General features: G+C 34.8%; 1 long non-coding RNA gene across 1 annotated transcript; it reads left to right on the top strand.

Annotated features, from left to right (window-relative positions):
• Positions 1-1,965: 1,965 nt before the first annotated feature.
• LOC149802447 (uncharacterized) lies at positions 1,966-21,995 on the top strand. Its single transcript, XR_016419910.1, has 6 exons — positions 1,966-2,541; positions 2,827-2,935; positions 3,305-3,533; positions 5,669-5,792; positions 6,514-6,656; positions 21,352-21,995. It is a non-coding gene; the product is annotated as an uncharacterized LOC149802447 (long non-coding RNA).
• The last annotated feature ends 1,420 nt before the right edge of the window (positions 21,996-23,415 follow it).

Below are 23,415 nucleotides of genomic sequence, written 5' to 3'. Positions count from 1 at the left end.
CGAGAGATGAGATGCAGAGTTTATTTCTGATGTTAGTTTTTATGAGGTTCATCTTACTGAATCCACGTTCACAGTCTACAGTGCTGACAGGTGACACCAGTAGTCTCTCAACAGCCCTTCCCCCCCCCCCCATGGCTAGCTTCACAAAACTTGTAGTGAATTGCTTCCTAAATCCCAAGAATGATCACTGAATGCTGTATAAATTTTCTTGACAAGCAAAATAGGATCTCCATTCCCACGAATGAAACTTACACGAGTCAACACCTGGCAATATTGGACCGTATATATAAGCATAAATTCACACCCAATTTAGGGATTCTTTCACTAATGTATTTTGAGAAATAAATAATTATTATTAATTATGCAAAACCGGTTTGTTTCTTTTTTTGATGTTTCTTGTTGCGGAGTTTAAGTCTCTGCAGCGGTAACACGGATTGATGGCAAAAGGAAAAGATCAATGAGTAAAATGCTGTACTGGCGACATATAATTGTGATTGAGATTTTTTCCATTTGCTTTGTATTTATACACAGTAGTCGGTACTTCAAAGGTTATCAGTTTTCTATGAAGGTTCAGTAAAACTATTGTATTGGTATATGTAAAAAAAAAAAAACAGAAGGATTAGTCATTCAATTAATTGTATCTGTTCTATTCGCGTCTTCAGAAGTCGGTCAGTTGTAGGTATAGTTCGGTAGCATGATTGACTGTATCACTGCATACGGTACTCAGCCCAGATGTCAGCATAAGCAGATTATGATGTAACAATGCACTGTAAAGATGGGGTTGTCAATACGAACAAAGGATCATTTGTGTAACAGATTGATTCCAATGCATTGCTTAGTCAAGTTTGTGGCTTCCTTTCGTTCTCCCTTTTAATTTATCCAGTCCAAATCCATGATTGTATGTACAAATTAAATAACCAAAAAGTATGTCGCCAAAATAATCGCCAGATGTGATATTTTTGTCGCCAATAAGGAAAAAAATCGTAATTTGCGACATTGGCGAAGCCCAGGACGATCCCTGCTTCATGAAGCAATTTGTATAGGTATTATGTCGTATACCTCATCATTAATGAAAATAATGACTACAGAACATTGATTTTTTATCATTGGAGACAAAACGATCCTGGCTGATTTTATGCTCAGTAAATTCCGTAAGGCAAAGCGGAAGTGACGCAGTGTAGGGAACACAGATTTCCAATTTTTATTGTAGTTACATTCAACAAGTGAAGCGTGTGTGAAAAAAATGGTGAAAAGGTATATTGTTGGAGGTTGTAGCAATACAACATGAGAATCAGTGAGTTTGCACGAATTTCCTACTAATCCTGTTTCAAGGAAAGAGTGGATTAAGCAAATACAAATGACAAGAAAAGACTGGACTGAGCCGAATATTGACAGGCAAGAAAGTCAAGTTGTTTGTAGTGACCACTTCGGAGAAGACGATTTTGATCCCGCCTCTAAAATTAAACAGTCATTTGGGATTAAGACTATTAGACAACTACCAAATGCAGTTCCAAGTGTGTTTTCTCACCAGATAACCCAGAGTACATGCACACCAGATCAACAAAAATCAAGGGTTACGACAGGTCTAACAACACGTAGCCCGAGAGGATCTTTTTAAAAGCAAGACTGAGCAAGGGTAAACAGTTTATTGATTTTAGCATGCTGTATTATTTGTTGTCAACCTTGCACTCTTGCCACAAATACACCCAGCTTATGAGCGATTAATGCGAGAGGTTGGTTTATTGGGAGGGTGTTTGCAAATCGCAGTAGGTCCACCCTTACCTCAAAAATATGAAACCTGCTTTATCATGATATGTGTGTGTGTGTATGCAGTGGTGCAAAGCCTAAATCAAAGGGATATATATATATATATATATATATATATATATATATATATATATATATATATATATATATATATATATATCTTGCCTCCCCCTCCGCATTGTTTGGACCTCACCCTATAAAAAAATTATTGTGGATGCCATAGCTTGTTTCCTGTCTGTTGCTGTTTTCAATAAAAATAATGATATATCACAAGTGTTCTTCTCATGCTTAGATGGTGTGAATAGTTGGTGTATTGATTATGTTTTATTGCAAAGACTAATTAGTTCTGAGGCTCTGGGTGTAAATTACCTTCCTTGTTTTGATATACACAATTGTGTCGGTGGTTCCTGGTCTAGGTCGGATTCACACTCAAAACCCATTGATTGCAAATGTGAATAGTAATGTTTGTTCCATGTTGAAAGTATATTATTATTATTATGATTATTAACATTGTGTACATAATGATATAAGGTAATATAAGAAGAATTTAGCCTTTAATATTATTTATGATGTAAACTTAAAATGCTGCTCGATGTATTTGTATCTTTTTGTTAGATGTTGGATGAGATTTTTCAGAGCCAGCATCCAGAAGATAATGTACAAGAGAGAACCCAAAAGACACCAATCACACAGTCAGCAGTAGATGGTGTTAATATCCTGGTGTGCATATTGATGTCACCAAGAACTTTCCATGCATTTCCAGTGTTCAGATGAGTTGGTATAGCTTCATATGATTTCATATGGCCTCATATATGATAGCATACTAGTAAATCAATACAGATTTGTCATTATTTATTGTGGAAAAGCTCAGCAATGTGTTGGTTATATGTCATACATTATGATCAGCCATAGTTTCTATGCATAATGAAAGAGGTTTTATGCATTTGTCATTTATTGTTCAGACATACATAAAACTTAAAAGTATGATCACCCTATCTATTGCAGAGGTATTCACTAGAATTTGCCAAACACATATTTCATGTATTGCTTTTGTTTCAGGGACTAGACACACCATCATGCAGTATTGCTGTTGAATGTCAGACCGACAGGATACTGAAGAGATCCAAGAGAATTCTAGCATTAGTGGGAGGAAAACAAATTTATTTTGGTACTAATAATACAGATAGATATAACTAGTTCCATGAATGAAAGCACACTCCACTGCTAGATATTTCAACTCATCAAGTTTAGTAACATCTTTCGTTTATGCTGTGCATGTGTACTGTTGTAATTCTATGATATAAAGTGACTCAGTGTTATAATCTCACCATTACAAATTAACAAGCAAATGACACAGGTAACATTTTATTAACTAAGTTCAGTATGTTCATGTAAGCAATTGTCTCAGTGTACCAAGCACTTGTCCACTTTTTGTTACTGAACAATAATACACTGTTATTGATAAGCATATTCATGGAAATTACTCATCTGTGTGAAAACCATGATAATCAGTATACACATGTATGATATTTCACAGGATGTCAGGTAAATGTCCAGCACGTACAGAGAAGGAGCAAAGGCATTTAGTGTTCTTTAGACATCCACACAGATAGTGAAATGGAGAACAAAATAGACAGTTTTGATGAACCGGACACAGACCCTGATAATGGTGTTCATGATATTGATGATTAGTGTTCCATAAGGGAGTCCAATGATCCAGATGAGAGTGACCCAATGGATTCCAGCTCAGATACCTCTGGAAAAGGGTAATGATTTAAGCATGTATGATCATCTTACCAGCTGCCTGTATGCAGTGTATCTATTATGACTGAAAATAGAATATGCAACATATTTTAAACTAATAAAGTTATATTAACAATATCCTTCATTCAGTTATGCTTTCTTAGTTGTTATATGGAGGACTGTTCATCATCATATATAATGTGCTGCTTAGACACCCAATATGGCCACCACATTGGTTGCCTTGGAAACCTTGTTATCACTTATCTTGAATGAATGGTCATACCAGAATGTGGTTTTCAGTGAAAAAGATTTTCTTTTGGTATCTTGTTGGTCATGAATGAAGATGTTGCAAATCTAATTTCCAATATGGATGCCATAAGGGCCAGCTTGAAAATCTTGTTATGGTAACTTTTCTTAGATAACTAGTCATATCAGTATTGTTTATCAGGAAACTTCTTCAACTGTATAGTTGGTCCCAATTGAGATGGTACCAGCCTGATATCTAATATACCTACCGTGGCAGCCATCTTAAAAATCTTCTCCAAAACGGAAAGTCAATTCATTGAGTTGCCACCAGATGATGTAGAATTGATCCGGTTATCGATTATAATTGATCATCAGTTGGTTGAGAAAATCAGTAAGACGATTTGGAAACTCCATAATCAATTGTGTGTAAAGAGAGACTACTGCTTTTTAGTTGATGCAAAACACCAGGGTTTGTAAGACTCCAGTGTAAATGATAAATAGGGCTTCCAATTCACTGAAGTTGATCAGAATTAATTATTCCCTTCACAACTTACAATAAAAAACCACACCATATTCCAAAGGTGTAAACTTTCATAATTAGGAACATATAGTCATGATTACATGATTATGCTGTTAACTTGCTGAGTTAATAAATTTAAACACATTTGATGATTTGTTTCAGTTTAAATTTAAAATCCTTTGCAGTTTTTGTAAATAATGACAAAAAAGAAAACCATGTCCTTCTGTACTTTAAATTATAGATATGTCACTTATGAATGAAAGGATTTTGGGGGATTGCAACAATATTTCAGTTACATACAACTGATCAGCCATAAAAGGATGCTTTCATTTAACATAGTTGTGGAACAAAAATCAGCACAATAGAAAAAAATGCAATATTTTTATCAGGTTAAAGTATACGTGTCATTTAAAGAGATTACTCCTGTGCATTTATTAATATCTGGAAGCAAAGATATAACCGTATAACAAACAGAAATTAAAATTTACTCTTAGTAATCAATTTTAATTGATTATCAGTGGTTAAGTGGAACTGATTATGGAATATTAAATTCTGACAGATTCCCATCACTGGTCTTATGATATCTTGTTGGTCCTAAATGAAAATGGTATCAATCTAACATCCAGCACTGCAGCCATCTTGAATATTTTGGTCTAGGGTCAAGACCCTTCTCACCTCTCTTCACCGAAAGAAACATACACATTCCAAAGTTTATTATTGTTATAGTTGGTGTCCTTTTTAGACGTCGAAAATGTAGTACTGTAACACTAGGTGCTGCAGATACAATTTTAGTACTTAATTTTGGTCCATCAGTAAATCAGCGCTTAAACACATTCAGTAGATGCTTAATCTTAGTTTAGTTTTAGGAAAGACAACATTTAATTGACAATGGTCCACCATATATTGGTTGCTAATTACCAGTAATTTTATAGTAAATTATTTTCAGACCCAATGGGGTGGTAAAGATATAAATTCTGGGATCTAAAAATGTGAGATTGGGTTATGGTAAGTTTCAGTAAGAAAGTAGGCTTAGATATAAATCTACATGAAATAAAACAACCCTGTGTCATGTGGTTATTTTGTATTTTATGGCTACATATTGATGTTACCAAGTATTGGTAAGTGACTGAAATGTATGTTGGTATGTTCTGGAGAGATTTGAATTCAGTAGAATTGCACATTTAATGAACATATGACATTGGATCCACATATGTCCATCATGATTATCAGTTTGAGGTCTGACTTATCAGACCAGAAGAATATTTGCCATGCTTTTAATGATTTTGGCAAGTTGCTTGCTGCCCTTTGTTTTCAGCAGTTGAGATGTTTTGTCATCTAAGTTTATTTCAAGGGAGTGCAGAATACACTAACATGTTATTTGTTATTCTTCAGATGTGGTTAACACAATGGGTTCCAGCCTGGAATGAAATGTCTCCTGAACCGAATAGTTGATTGATCTACCATCCATCCCCAACATCAAGGATACTGGACTCATCAGATAGTTCACTCAGCTTAAGTAGGATTTTCTTGCATATCTTCTATGATCACTTCCATAACTATATCAGCCATTAAGTTGTGTGATGACCACTCCGGTGGCCCAGTGATTAGTTTGTCCATCTGGGATGTGGGAGGTTGTGGGTTTGAACCCCAGCCTAGTCATAGCAAAGACTTATAAAAATGGTACTAACAGCTGCCTTGCTAGGTGCTCAGCATTAAGAGGTTAGTGTTAGGACTGGTCGGCCTGGTGTCAGGATAATGTGCCTGGGTGGGATATCATGCTGCTTGTCTGCGGCATGATGCCCAAGTGCTAGACATCACTATAAACTGCCACACTACAGACATTGTAGTGATATGTCTGCAAAATTGTTAAAGCTATTTTAGAAATCCAAATCACACACAAATACGAACAAGTTCTGTGATTTTCTATAATCCTGATATATTGGAACATGAACATTTGCTCTTGTAAACACATTTGCCCTTGTAAACGCCTTGTAAACACATTTGCCCTTGTAAACACATTTGCCAGTCCTGAGCTGGAAACTCCAGATTTAAATGGCCCATATAGCACTGGTTGCTTTATCTTTTCAGCTTTAGTCCCTTTCGCAGGTGGATCAATAGTTCAGATTCATTTTCTTGTTTCACTTGAGACAGGATTCACATTAGTCTCTTATTACTATCCCGCTCTGTAAGTCTGAATTTCCATCATAATCTTGATTCTTTGTGTCCTTTTCTTGCAGCACTGAAGAATTCATACAGTATTCAGAGATGCAGGAGCTTGTACATGGTCAACCCTGGTACCTGCAAGACAGCAGTCTTTGACATCAATTTCCATGAATTTTCAGCCAGGTCAAGAGATGGATGAATTGCAAGCATGTTGATGGTAGAGTTCAGCTAGTTCAATTTTGTTCTTGTTTTTCCACATATTCTTCAAAAATCATTTTGTTTTTTAATCCTTTAATAGGTGAATTATACAGTCACAAAGTTGGCATCATAGACTAGGATTATGTGATGCAGCTCTTGTTGTAAGGTTCATATCCTGGCTTGAATATGTTTTTTATCTCACTTTTGTATGTTTTTATTCTACCTGTTGTTGTTGTAGGTTTTAACACCATTTTCAGCACAGGATAGACTACACTTGACAGCCAGTGTAAATGGTGGAGGAAGAACTCAGGAAAACCCTGGAAAGAACCACCGACCCACTAGAAACTTACATATTGTTACATCTTTACAATCAAAATAATGTACTCACTGAACATTATTTGAAACTACATATGGTTATCATGTATGCAGATGCCACAGGCAGCACAATGATTAGTCAGTTCAAAAGCACTAGGGGTGTGTCTTCAGGATGTCTGCACAGGAGCTCATCAGGGATAATAAAATAATTTAATCCTACCGCATGCAAATTTCATTCAGTACCATTGGATGAGCCAGGTCATGTGGAAACTCATGAACTCCCCCTTCACCTCGTCAACTATTTAAGATAGAGGAGGGTGAGTGTTTGAGACGGGCGATAATCACTCAAAGAACGAAGACAAACAGCAGAAACTATACAAATAATATTATATTTTTTGAAATATAACACTAATAATGTACACACTCCTACATTCCCCCTAACACTACCTCTCATGATGATAATAAAAGTTGAATGAAATAAGATTAATAGAAACTGATTCAAGTCTGATTATTCAGCTTTCTATATTAGGAACTCATCAAAGTCAATTTTCCCACTTGTATTCTGATGCCAATATTACTTATTACTTCACAGTTTGGCTCCATGAATTTACAAAGTTTTCATCAATTAGTCATCATAATATATATATATATATATATATATATATATATATATATATATATATATACGTATTCTTCACAAAATAACATCTAAACATGGCCATAATTGCATAATTGAACACTATTCATTGTTCCAGAATTTGACTCTACATCTTTGCTATCCTGCTCATATTTTGAATCTCCCCATCTGATTGGCTAAGATTATCACAACTCTTCAGTCTGTATTGTTAGTATGATTTTGATTAGACTATAACCATGCTTACATCATCATTTTCTTGGAAATGTTCACTAGTGAGAAGGACATGAAGACATTAATCAGATTATGTTTTATCTGAATGCGTTAGCAATTTACAATTCTGTAAGCCATAGCTCTGATCAAGTTTTCATAAAATTGATATAGGCTTACATTCTGAAGATTTTGAATGAGTTCAGTAATGGTTGAAATCATAGCAGATTGTGTGATGTAGCCTCTGATTAGCTAAGATTACTTTGGACTATATTTCCAATCTGATTTTTATAAAACTTGGAATATAGTCATCCTATGTGAACAAGATCTCGCATACACCTATTACCACTCTTTGAAGTTTTACTATGAATCTGTTTTTGAGTAACTTAGTAAATGGCATTGAGCCATAGATGTAATGCAGTGATTTTGCATTTGACTGGCTGAGATGCCAACACTTTATTGACTATTTCTCATCAGATTTTTATCCACTGAAGCAAATAGAGAAATCCGTGATACTGACAACTTAGAATTGCCGGTTTGGGGTTACACAGAGTTCTTCCCCTTGCACAGTAATGATAATAAGATTGAAAAATTAGATTTTGATTACTAGGTGCATTATTGTTCATGTAACTTAAGCTAATTAGCAAAAAAGCTGTGTTCATGATTGAAATGTTTAATTGGAATTTATAACAGAAGATAACATTAAATTGAAATATTGCTTGGGAGTAAAGCTGGACTTGAGTTTTAGGGAGGAGTGATTTCTTTTGCACAGAACAGGAAGAAGTGAGTTCTGAATAGGGGAAGTGGGAACAAGCAAGAAGTGCAATATATATATATATATATATATATATATATATATATATATATATATATATATATGGTGGTTCTCTTGTTTGAAATATGTTTCTCAGTATGTAGATTTGCATTTAGCACTGGTTTTAAGCAATATTTTAGTTTCAAGCAGAAAATCTGCTTCATTGTATGTTTTGTACATGTATAAAAATTATCATCTTCACATGCAGTGTATTTGGCCATATGGCTTTAAAAGAACACAAGCTATACATTGTAATGGATTTTAACTGATAGGAGTAACTCAATTACAGTGTTTCAGTTGCAAGTATTTAAAAATGCTTAATCAACTACTCTTAAACAAGATGTTTTTAACCTTATAAAAGTTTAGTATAAAATGTCAGTTAAAAATTTCTAAATTTGTATGAAACACCACCTGTAACATGTACATGAAAGCAAGTGCACGTCTTCATACTATATTGTTTGTCCCAATTTCTTTGTTGCTCATAAAAGATCACCATAACTATTGATAGATAACACACTGAAGCATTAAAGCTGATATATGAATAAACTAAGCCTTATTTCCAACCAAATCTAAACAGCACAGTGCATCTCTTTATAGAAAGAGGGTTTTCTTAATATAACCACTCACATTCTATTTTCATTCCAACAGTCCATTGAAAGCATTGCAAATTTATATTTTTATTATTTGTCTAAATACTTGTATTAACCTTAGGCATTCGTTTAATAGTATTTGCTTCGCTGTTATTTTTTGTATTTTCACAAAAATGAGTGAAAACAACCTTGACCGTATAATGCTTCTCGAATTGCACAGTATAGCATTGTCCCATACGTTTATGACCTATATAATTGTATTTTTATACTAAATCTTCAGTAACATAATATTTATAGTTTACTTTCTCTTAGTTAATTTTTTTTAAAAATATATTTGCCCAATGGTTTATGAAAACACAGTCTCATAAAGTGGTACTTCCCAGACACAGCTATGTCCACCATTATTTTCCCATGACAATTTCACTTACAGTTCCAAACTGATTTTATGAAGAAAGTGATGCACACACAGCAGTAAAAAAGAAATTCAGATCACTAATTCTCTTCTTAAAACACAAATTGTTATTTACATACTATTGTTTAAGTTTCTAAACACAATTACTTATGTCTTGTCATCTAATGATAACTTGCAAAAATCAGGCATTGATAGTTGCTAACTTACTCTTAAAAGCGTAATGTTAATCAGCTATGAAAACACATGCTTGTGAATGTGCAAGAGTTATTTGCTGATGCAGTTGAAATCAACACCAGCTGTTTGATGGGTTGATGCATACCTATTTTTCACCTTGAGCTACAACAGAATACCACAAATATTAGGCCACTGCGAGGGAGCATCTCATAACTACAATTGCTCAATGTACATATTTAAAAAAATCACATGGTGAAGTCATTTTTGCTTTCCAAACAGAAGAAGGTCAAATTTACATTTTTTGGCAACTTTGCCTGGTATAGTGCCCTCTGCTATTATAGAAAAGTAATTAATAAACTTGACTGTGTTTCAGATTCTTTAATATTGTGTGGAGTTTAATATATTCTATAAAAATAGTTTTACAGTTGCTGGTAGTGCAACATTAAAATGACTTATGAATTTGTCTTTTATATGATTATAGCATTTTAAGGCATTTCCATTATTCAGTGTCAGTTCAATGCTCACAAATATTTAAGTGTATAATTTGTATTTATAGTTCATAATCAAAATATTTGCTTTCCTGAAACAGTTTCAGATTTAATTATTACAAGCAAAAATGTATGTCATTAAAAACTTCCAGAGAAAATAGGTACTTGATACAGGCAGATCAGATGGTTGGAATAAAACTACAGCCTCATCCTTTTGGTCTGGAATCTCACACCTTGACCACTGAGCCACCGTACCTTTCTTGGGAGCGGATCTATGGTTTCCTTGCTGTGATAAGAATGATCACATCTCAGACAGCATAAAATCACAATATACTTCAAATAGGGAATACACATTGTGCAATTGAACAGTGCTTATTCTGTTTGGAGTAGTTCCTTTTGTGAACAAATGTGTTTGTTTTGGATATTATTGGATTTTAAATGGAAAGTTTGTTAATTTGTTCTTTATCTTCCTGGAATTGCTAAAAGCATACTGCTCATGGTATGACATCACTCAGTCGCTAATCTTAATACGTAACTAATACTTTGAGCTGCAGACGAGGTATTCTATTAAAAAAATGACATTACTTAGAGAGTTTATTAATTTAATTGTTCCGCACCAGTGGCCTAAGTGGCTAGAATATTTGCCTAAGATGCCAGAGGTCACTGGTTCGAAACCCCAACCGAGTCATACCAAAGACTTAAAACATGGTACTAGCAGCTGCCTCACTAGGCTCTCAGCGTTAAGAGGGTTGGCCTGGTGTCAGGATAATGTGATTGGGTGGGACATAATGCCACATGTCTGTGGCATGATGGCCCAGCGCTAAACATCACTATAAACTGCCACACTTCAGACATTGTAGCAAGATGATTCAAAGCTGCGTTCAAAAAATTTTCAATCATGTTCGCTATACCTCTGTTCCATGCATAACACGGTCGGCAGTTGTGGACCCTGATTGGTACACTCACTTCGAATGATAGTACCATTTTATGCAGCCAGGATTTAATGCCATTAGTGATGCGATTTAATAACTCATATTTTGGGGAGCTGGGGGGATAGAGAAATGGTGGCATTTCTTTCCAGAATAAATTTTTTGTTGATCCTAAATAGCAAAAATAAGAACAAATCAGGATGGCCTGGTTGATGATTACTACTTCTGATCCAAACACTCCATTTTGCAAAGAGACCAGGAAAACCCTCTCCATGTATCTTGAGTTACAAAAGCTAGCTGGTAACGTGAAAAAAAATGCATCTTCAAAGGCATAATTGATTGAAGTCTTGATGTCATCTTGTGCCCGGAATTATCAATTGCCCAGAATTTTAACCTTCATGGAACAATATCTTAATGCAAAACCATGATAAAACTAGCCAGCCTGATAGCAAATCAAGTAGTGGATTGCAGTATTTGTGTAAAAATAGATAAATCTAGTAGGTATTTTAAAGGTAGAACTTAAAAAAAAACTGGTTTGATTTTCTAATGAAAATAACATCATGTTCAGAAAACACTGATGCCCCTGTCAGTATAATTCAATTGAAGGGCAAAGTTCCAAATAAAACAAAAGCTAAAACTCCAAATGTAAATTCTAATTCCACATAATACAAAAATAGCCATAGATCCTAGTTTAACATTGAATCTACCTCAGTATTAGATGATATTATTTGTAATACGGTACAGTTGCTAAGATACTACACCAAGATGGCTGTCACATCTGGAAAAAAACTTTAAAAAAACACACAATTGAATATCATTTATAATAATTGCAAAACAACATCTGCAGGATCAGTTGTAGGCTACACCCTTGAACTAATGATTCTTATTCTTCATCTTGGCACAGGAAATTTCCCTCCATGGTGCCCATAGGTCACATAAAAGGATTAAACAAATTAAGATACAATTGTTGCAGTTGATTTTAGACTGTACTTAGAACATCACAGGCTGATTTAATGTACATTCAAAGCTGACTGAATGGAGTTCGCTCACTGCAAAAAGGAAGCAGAAGATGATAAATTTCACTGACTAACATAAATGACTTGATGAATTTGAGTAGCTTCAACACCAATCAAGAACACATAGGCAGTTAGTGATAGAAAATCTAAACAAGATGAAATATTAGGAAGAACACTGCATTTATTTCTTTATTTCCAAGTTGGTGTACTTTGAGGAGAAAATATAGTCTCAAATGTTCAAAATAAATTCTTGAGTGGAATGGTTACTAGAGCTTGAAAAATTCAAATTCTTATATGGATGTTGTGCAGATGGAGAAGCAGAGAATGATCGCGGGTGAATAAATATTGACTTTTCCAGCATTATATACTTTGAGTCATTTGTTGCCGAGTCAGACTGTAACATGGTTTGCTACAATTTTTATCAATAAAATAATCATGACTTGAACAGCGTAGTTATTTTTGTGGACAAGGAAACTGTAGATAACTATATTTTAATATGACTCTACAATGACTGATTCAAAGCACAGAGTGCTGGAAAGTTTAATATTTAGTATTTACTATAGAAACTTGATAAATCCATGATGTGATTGCTTCTGATAATGTGATTGAATTTCTTGAATAAACAAGAAACTGGTAAGGCAGTTCTTACCTGCTTTTAATCTAAGTGACACTACTTTTTGACCTGACAAGGGCTGCTGGTCCCCACTTTTTCTGTTTCTGGAATGAACACTACATCTGTTACTGAGTACAGTTACTCAGGAAAACAAGAAAATTTAATGGATTTAATGTAAAGTTTAATGAGTCATAGTGATTCTGTCTGAATCCAAATAGCATTATCTCTTGGTAACCAAACTGACTTAAGCCTAATTTAAGGAAAACTAAAATTACTGATACCTCTACATGAAACTTCTAAGTACAACTTTATATGCCACTTTAAGATGTAGTGTTTCTGTCGAGATCCAGCACCATTTAGTTTTGGAGTTGTCTCCCTTGCAATGTGCATTGCAACTTGCAAGCCAAATTCAGATAGGTTAAATTTAAAATTTGATTAACTTCCAAATGTATAAATCAAGCCATACTTTATAAATCTTGTAATTGTTTGAGTTATTCCAAAATTTATCTTGTTTAATTTTGTATTGATTTATTTAATATTTTGGATAAAAATGCCAACATTTTCATTTGTTAAGACTTATGTTCACAAATTTAGTAACAGAAAAAAAATCAAAACCAATAATCTTGTCAAACTTAGCAAACAATTAATTATCAAAGTTATAAATGACAACTTGAGAGGAACTTGTAGTATTATGAAGTGAATCCAAACTAATCCTTAGAAAGGTCTATGAAAGTCTTAACGAATGAAAAGTTCCTTATGAAACTCAAAACCAGGAATGTACTGGTCCTCCAAGAACCATGACATTGTCAAGATGGTCTTGTATAGAATTCCTTCTAATAATTTATAACAGTTCCAGAATAATATTATAGTCCAAATAATGAGCACTTTCTGTTTCCACTGAATAGTCCAAACAAATGATTTTCCTATATCTAAGTACAACAGAAAATGTATCTGCATATTACAAACAGGAACACAAGAAATAAGAATGGATTCAAAATTGGAGTGAAATTGGTTGCTCATCCTCTCATTATGTACACACCATCTGTTGTGACTATATTTTGTAAAAGACCCCATGCAACAGATCACACTACTGATTTTGTGTCAGTCTTGCCTGTTCATGTGACCTAGCACAACCAATGGGAAGGTAATGAATTATTCTAGAAATGTTAGGCATCTATTAAAGATCATATGCAGTAGTATGCTTTTAACAGGTTCAGGTCACATAGACAAAATTAACTAAAGATATTCTGTACAGTTTAGAGCCATGAATAAAAATTAGATAAAATCATGTACCATGGGTTTAAAAAATATATATACATAAAATTTTCTTGTACTGCTGATCAAAAAGAAGAAAACTAGGTAGCTTTTTTTCAAAATACAAGGATGAAATATTTATAGTACAAGTCACACAGGTCATGTTTGCACATTTACTCATTTTAAATTAAATATAAATCGTTCTTTTAAAATCTAACACTACTTTTCTTTAACCAAAGTCTGTTCAGTCCTGATTTCAACATGCACCCTTTCGGCCAGTAATCTGATATGCTAACCACTGAGTTCCTACATATGCTTAAAAATTATGCAAGCATCTGCAAATAACAGGAATGAAGCAAGGATGTGAACTTTGCAACAATGGCAATGTCATAGAAGCTAAATCAAAATGACCAACATAGTGACCTTGCATTAAATTCGTCAATTAATAGATTATGTAGACAGAGATAAAGTAAATGGAACTTTTACAGTACTGCTGACAAGTTGTGGAACTATCCATCAAAGTTCTAGGACCTAATCTGTCATCTCTAGGCCCAACAGAGATGTTCATGGAAGCTGATATCAAAGATTGCAATCCTGCTAAAGGCACCAGAGCAGAACAATACAAGATCTTACATCAAAAGATGCCATGTAAATTCTTCAATACTGCAATAATGGAACATGACACAAATAATTAATACTGATGGAATCTGGTTCTCAGTCCTAATTCTAAGTTATAATTCAGACTTGTGTGGAAGTCAAAAATGTGATTCCTTTGATTATTTAAGTGAAGAAATTTATTTGAAACTTTAGATTCATCTGAGAAATGGAGAAAAGCTGCAAGCATGTCTGTCTGTCTGAAGCAGATTCATCAATATCTAAGTCCTACTGCTGGTGGAGATTTTTTTTAGTTATATATTAATGTATTTACATGGATATTTGACAAAACCAATAAATATATAGTTGCAATATGGAGAGAGAGTAGGTTGTGATTGGCCACTGACAGTTGTTATGATGGACACCAATTACAGCTAAAAGTGAATTTAATTATTCAAAATTAACCATAATTGGTTATTGTTTTTGTTGTAGTTGTTGTTGGGTTTAATGCCATTTTTCAGCACTTGATAGCCTTTACCTGGCAGCCAGTATAAATGGTTGAAGAGTAACCTGGAAAAACTCCATGAAAGACTTCAGACTGATGGGAGGCTACTGGCTCTTATCATCAGAGTTCTGCCCTTCTTCTGCTTCATCAGCTACATGGATCAGAGCCCCAGCGTCAGTTGATATTTTGACTGACTAGGAAGAATCTATCTTTAAATCACTTCTTCAGTCTGTCAGAGTTACTGACATTTTAGACAGTCTACAATGTCAGTTACAAGACCCAAGCATCAACCGGCTATTTTTCTTGCAGAAGCACCTTTCATTGAATTTTCACTGGCAGTTCTACAGGTTCTATACCCCATATTTCAAATAGACACCCCAGAAATCGACCCAGATATCACAGCCTTGAGGATGATGAACCATACTTCCTACATATGTATTGAACGTCTTTAAATGACACTCAGCAGTTAGTACCTAATATCATGTATGTGGGCTGTGTGTTGGACTTAGTATCTGTGGCAATCTTTCAACAGTCAGAACACAGCTTATATCCTCCCACTCTGAATCTCACAGGACATACATAGGAGTCAGTCTCCAGAGTGGCCTGAATATTAAACAGATCTGCTCAACACACACTAACCAATGCCTTAAAGCAGCTGCAAATTTACTTTTGGCGGAATGAGATGCAGTGTCCTCTACCCCCATCTTCCTTACAGATTAACATAACTTCAGGCTATTCTGGCAGCCGATGTCTTCTAGTCTCTTTTTTAATGGTCAGGTTGATGAAATCCGCAAACAAGTCATCAAGAAGAAAATTAACAAATAGAGAGATGGGATGCCCCTAGGATACAGAACTCTGGAAAGCAGAACTATTTAAGTTATAACCCTGGAAAACCACAGTTCTCACAAAAGTGGATAAGAGACAGAGAGTGATTGTTTTTGCCAACATTGTCTTCACAATAGCCTCCATTTCTCAAAAATGGTATATTCATTCTGCCCATACCACTGATCCTGGTAGGAGGAAAGCTTTGCTTCCAAATGGGTCTGGATTTGCCATGATGGTCAGTGGACTCGACAAGTGGTTTACCATGCCTCAGCATAAGTTTTAGCATACCTCCTCCAATGTCCAGGGTCCCTTGAGCTACAAACGTCCCGACAGACCCATTCAAAGCCACCACCTTACAGCAAGAAATAAATCACCTCCTCCTGAAAAGGGTGGTAGAAATTGATCAAAATATAAATTCTCTGGGGTTTTATTTAAGACCTTTTTGGTCCCAAAGGCAAATGGCACTTTGCCCTAACATTGACCTAAGCACACTCGATCAGTTCATTTGTGCCTCTTGGTTCACAATGGAAACACAATGGGTTTTGAATGCCGTCCAGGAGGGAGATGTTGCAGTCAGACTGGACTTAAAAAAACGCATATCTTTCCATCCCATGGCTTACAGGAACTTCTGCCATTCGCCTACACAGGTATAATTTACCAGATCAGGGCGCTTCCATTTGGACTCGACATTAGTCCTTGGGTCTTCACTCATTTGTTAAACTGAGTAATGGCTCATGTGCAGACCATCTCTGCAGTGGCAACATCAACTTACCTGGATGACATTCTTCAAAAATATCAGGTTAATTATATCTTAGAGCACAACATGAAAACCCTTGTTACTATGCTTCTCATTCTGGGCTTTCTTGTCAAAAAAGATAAATCTGATCGAGTACGATCTTAATAATTTATTCATCTAGATATGAAGTTCAATACACAGGTAAACAGAACATGTCTCTCTCAGGAGCGTCATTGAAAATGCATGCCATGGTATATTCATGACTCATGAGAAACACACACACACTATCCGCTCGAAAATTCCTTTGCCTACTAGGCTTGCTCAATGTGGCAGCGTGCCTTTTTTATGCACCAATTACAATTGACTCTGTTGTCAAAATGGAGGCCAAAAGTTTGCCAGCTGGGCCAATCTCTCATTATCTGCACAAATATGAAGTACCATCTCCGTAAATGGAGCAATTTCACTTGGCTCACATTGTGTTAACCTCTGCTGTACAACTGCCACACATCAGTCTGTACAGATATAGGTACCGAGGGGTGGGGAGCACACTTACTACCATCTTTCCAGGAAGCCAGTGGATTGTGGTATCCCCATGAACGGCATCTACATATCAAGATTCTTAAGATGAAAGCCATTTTAAAAGCCTTTCATTTTTGTCAGGAATATTTAAATGGAAAAGGAGTTCTTATTCTGTCTGACAACTCCACATTGGTGACTTATCTCAAACAGCAAGATGGAACCAAATCCCCAGACCTTTGTATCCTTGTGTGGGATTTTCTGAAGTGGTGTCTTCAATGACAAATCCATGTCCAAGTTGTCATATTCTGGGCTGACAAAGCATACTTGTACATTCATTGTCCCAGAACAATCAATACAGAACAGTCTCTTCATCCCTCATTTCACTGAGATATGTGTCTGTTGGGACTGATCATTGGTGGACATATATTTGGCAAGATAGAAAACCAAACTCCCAACCTTTGTCTCACCAGTCCTGGATCTGAAAGCCTGGGCAGTCGATGCTTTATCCATAGATTGAAATGGCCTGGATTTTAAGCTTACCCTCCAACACCTTAGATTCCAAAGATCATATATATATATATATATATATATATATATATATATATATATATATATATATATATATATATATATATATATATATATATATATATATATATATATATATATCAAGAGAACCAAAGTGTCATCTCATCCTGATTGCACAACTTAAATGGGAAATGTCATGGATCAATGACCTCATCTATCATGCAATGGAAATTCCCAGGTAAATTAAGATATTCCTTTATCTGCTCAAACAACCATGATGGCAGATGCTTCATCCCATTTTAGAGCTAATGAACCAGCACAATGGATCATATTAAACAAGCCCTCAAAGATAAACAGTTTTTGTAACCAGCCATGGAAAGAATCACTTGAGCAAGATGACACTTTACTCTGAATTTCAAGGAAATGCAAATTTTCACACTGTGGAGTACACAAGAACACATTATACCTCTGCAGGTATCAATACGTCAGATAGCTAAATTCCTCATCTTTCTCTTCAAAAAGAAAAGGTCAGCACCAAGTCCAATCAAGGGATACCATTCCATCTTGGAAGAGAGGATATCGAACAAAACAAAGATTTGTCTGACCTTCTCTCCAACTTTGATTATAAAAAATTGCTAGGTCTTTGCCAAAAGTGGACCTATCATGGGTACTCACCTGGCCGAACAAGACATCATTTGAACTCCTTTCATTGGGATCATTGATTCCCCTTTCATGTAAAACTTACTTTCTCACTGCATTGGCAATGGCAGGCAGAATCAGTGAGATATGTACCCTATTAGTGGACCCAAACTACATGCAGTACGGACAAGATCGTCAATTTCATTCAAGACGGTACCAGCTTTCAAGAACAGACTCCCATCCATGGCTAACCAGACATTTTGATGAAATCACTGTCTACTTTGGACACTTCAGCTCAAGGCCACCAATCAGGATTCCATGCTAGCTCTGAAGTGGTATCTATAAAGGACAGAGCGATTGGGTTGAGGGAGATCATGCCACTTCTTACCTCTGAGAAAGAACTTGACAACATATTAGCACAGATACTTTCATACTGGATGAAATGGGTTATTCACTCTTCTCTAACTGACATTATCCATGCTCTGGAATGTAGTTTGTAGTCCACATTCTTTAGCTTTTATGTAAAAATTTATTTCATCTCAGTCTGGTGGGACCTATAGCTATGGTACAAGTCACCTTACCAGGTCATTGGACAGCTTCTTAAGGATGCAGCTTCATGACTTTCACTGGATTGGTGGGAGCGAAACATTTTCCCTTCATTTAAGCCATTCCCCAACATATGGAGTCTATTTTCCAGTTGGTTATCTAACTGTCTCACATACCTTACAGGGCTGTTGATGGTCTCTCCAGGGTAAGAATATGTTTCTCCCTCCACCTCTTATATTCTCCTTAGATATTATGATTTGGGTAACATTTGTGAAGAAGAAACCAATTTGTCTAGTAAAATATGTTTCTTTGATAATACTTATCCAGTCATAATACACATACATCCTCCCAGCCTCACCAGTTACATCCATATAGAGAGTGTGCATTCTGCGCCAGTAGTTACAGTGATATTTATGGGATTTGGTATCGATTCAAGTGCCAAGCGGAGAGCAGTCTGAGTACCACATCGGTGGGCAGATAACTTTTAGCTTTTTTAGCTAAAGTTTTTATATGTTGTGGCTGTCTTTGCGAGGTAGTAGTTCTCCTAAGGTATTATGATTAGGAAAGAATTATTTAAGAAACATATTTTACTAGAAAAAAAATTGGTCATTGTATTCCCCCCGTCAGGATCAGGTACTCATAATATCCCAGTCAGCACTGGGTACTAGTTAACACATTTTTTTTCTAAACCCATCCACTCTATATATACACACACAAATTTACCGGTCTATGTATGTGTGTCTGCATGTATGTTGCTTAAAAAATTAAACAGAAAGTTCTTTGAAACTTTTAACAATTTGCTAGTATGAATAAATTTGTATGACACAGTCATAGTAACAGAATCATTTCTTATTAAAACTTTATGGTAGTTCCATCAATATATTCATACAAATCATAACCTACTTCTATTCATGACCTACTACTGTTATAATCTATACATGTGTGTGTGTATGTGTGTGTGTGTGTGTGTGTGTTGTAAAAGATGTGGAATGTAAAGTGACAGTGAAAGAGAGTATGTAAGTTTTAAATGATAACATTTTATGTAAGATAATTTTTATATTTTTAAATTAGGTTGTGATGTCATATCCTTTTGTTGGATGAAAAGACAATACATTATATAACAAATTAGCTACATTTGGACTCCTGTTTCTTTTACAGGTCCCAAATGTTGTAAATTTCTCATCACACCTTATCTTTAAATACAGATTAAATAACAGGATAAAAATAAGGAGTGAATAAAGTTGATAAAACTGGTACATGGCATAATCCATGCCTTTTTTAATATTTAGCAATTTTTTGTACCTTCCTCATTTCCTTTTTCACAGTTGTTACCCATCACATGCCTGATGCTATAAAAAGTTTACAATATTTTAAACAAAATTGTTTTACACAATCTCTCTTTTTTCCACCAAGACTGTAGAATTGTTCTTCCTATTTTTTACTATGCCATTATTAGTTCTATGATATATTGTGCCAAAAGGTGTAACTCTCTTTCAATTGAACCTGTTTCCCAATTCTATAAAAATGATAGGAAAAATACATGCTTTTTGGAACTGTTCCCCATTTATATTACAATTATAGAAATAGGGGCTGATGTATCATGGTCTCCAACAACATGCCTGTCATAGTTTATCTCCAACATCTTGTAGGCACACATGCCTGTTTTGGAAAGATACACTCACATCAAATGGACATAGTTTTTGTTATGAAAAGAGTAAGCTGTGCAAATAGCAACAGGGAAGTATTACATCAAATTACATTCTAATGAACCATTCTAGTTAATAATTGTTACCTTGCACTCATAAAAATACACCAGAAATGTTAAAATGGAACACTTGAATTGACTTTGTATAACTGATCTTAGTTATATGGTTATTTGTCCCCACATTTACAAATATCCATCCTTGTTTAGAATGTTTGGCGATACAAATTCATGTTGGTTATATGCACTTGAAATATCCACAAATGTTACTTCCATCATGAATTGCTTACTTTTTGAAATATAATTTAATTCACTTCTTTTCCAATAACTATCCTGTATATTATGTACCAGTTGACGCACCAATGTTCAAACCTCACGATCGCCACTTTACCTTAAACTGTATGATAGCTAGTGTACCATATTAGTTATTTAGCCTGTGATTGGTTGAACATACTCTGATAAACATTTTTCTGGGAACCTCATTTAGTCTGGGTGGGAATAATTACTTTAGTAGATGTTCATGGTTTCACATTTCTATGTTACGTTTAATTTTTTTTCCAGTGTGTGCATACTTAATGTCATTTGGACATGTCCATATCTTGCAACATTACACTTAATTTTACCTACATTTTACTGATCTATCAGATTAGAAATATGTTATCTCATTTCAGGTCTGGTCTGCTAGTTTGAAAATTGTGAAAAAGACAGAAGAGTTGGATTTGATTGGATGCTGTCCATCCATCAGGTTGTGATACCAAGACTTCATTAAGACATGTTCAATGTTCCTGGCATTAGTCATCATGATTATTTCATACTACCAAATTGATATATGCTACCTCAAAGACATGGCCAGAGAGACATCAACATAACTGTTCACTCAGGTAGAACCTCACTGGAGCTGTGTTTTCCTATTACTGGGCTACCTTTATGGTGATGGACTTTGAAAAACTTTTCCTATTTATTATCAGAAATGGTACTGATCCCATCACTATGGTATGCTAACAACTGGCTGAGTAATGGACACAGTAAATCTGGAACAGAGCACATGTCATTGTTTCTTTAGCATGTACGCCTAAATACATTTAAACAGGCATATTACAATTTGCCTCAAAAATCACTATGAGCTATAATGCTTTACTGCTGTACGTACATAGGCCCAAGCTACCGCATATCTTAAATGTCATTCAGAGGTCAATTTTGATGTCTAAAATTTGGCAGTTGCTTGTATTAAATTTATAAGAAAATTTTATTTACTTTTTGTTGAAAATTACTTTTTATTAAAAATTACATTACAATTAAAATTTTTGAATTTTTGTTTCAAACATTTTTCTTAGTTCATCTTTGAAGGTACTTTAGATTAACATATGGTTTATGAGGACTTAGACTGTATTAACAAACAGATGTAAAGACTATATAGGGAAGTAATTGTGACATGTAGGTAAACCATCCATTCTGAATGTTACCAGTCTGATATCAGAAGTATGTGAAAACTTCAAATCATTTTACATTTTATGTTGTGTGTTGTATTTTTACATGAATGTTTCTGGGCTTGTGCTACCAGGTGAAGTTAGCGATTAAGTTGCCTAAAAATGTAAACGTCACCTTTTTCTGTTAGGAAAGCAGAAATGACTTCACCTTGTGATTATTTTTTTGGACATACAGTGAGTTAGAGTAGTTTCAGACTTTTGAAATGTCACCTCACTGTAGCCAGGAAGTTCAGACAGTGTAGTGTTATAGCCCAAGGCGAAATGTATATGGTGTGGATACCAAATGTGTAGACAAACAAACTCTTGCAAATTCACAGGCATGTGTTTTAATAGCTAACTGACCATTAACCCTTTCATGAGCAAAATATCACTGCCTAATTTTTTCAAGTTAGGCCTACCATGTGATGATGAAAACATAATGAATTCAGTTTCTATACATCAGTATATAAATAGCAATTTGTGTTTTAAGAATATAATTGGTGAAGAATACTTTCTAATTTAAATTTCAGACACGAAGATTTTAACTGCTGTGTTTGCATTGTTTTCCTTACAAAATCAGCTTGAAACTGTATGTGAACGTATAATGGCGGACATCGCTGTGTATAGGAAATGCTACTTCATTAATCTGTCTGTTTTCATAAATAATTCCACAAATAGATTAAGGCAGATGTACAATTAATAGAATGCAAATTCTAAATACTATGTGATAGAAGATTTAGCTTAATAATGTAGGTCACCAACATATTGGACAGTGCTATGTTGTGGAATTCAAAAGTGCTGCAAATTTGTAAGGTCAGGGTTGTTTTATGACATCCATTTTTGTGATAACGCATAAAAAGCATTGAAGCAAATACTATTTAACTAATGAAGACGTTACCTCAAGTAAGTGGGCAAATAATGAAACCATACATTTGTATCAATGGATTGTTGTAATGAAGCTAGAAATTGAGGGGTTATATTTAAAAAAAAAGACTTTTTCTAAAAATAAATGCACTCATGTTATGCATGGAACCATATGTGTTCTTGGTTGTGTCAATTGGGTTGGAATGAATGGTCTACTTCTCAACATTAATGCTTTTGTGCGTTGTCTGTGAATAGTTAGAGTAATGTTTAATTGGTAACAATCCAGTTAGGATGAACAGTATGGTATGAAGTTCGTGCTCCTTTGCTAAATGTACACATTACAGGGGGTTGTTTCAAATAATTTAAAAAATCTGTTTGACTGCCATTTTTTACAGAACTTACAGA

Source organism: Sinohyriopsis cumingii, chromosome 3 (genome assembly GCF_028554795.1).
Source record: "Sinohyriopsis cumingii isolate HCF-2022 chromosome 3, ASM2855479v2, whole genome shotgun sequence".
NCBI classification, from domain to species: domain Eukaryota; kingdom Metazoa; phylum Mollusca; class Bivalvia; order Unionida; family Unionidae; genus Sinohyriopsis; species Sinohyriopsis cumingii.
This window is presented reverse-complemented; position numbering and strand designations above follow the sequence as displayed.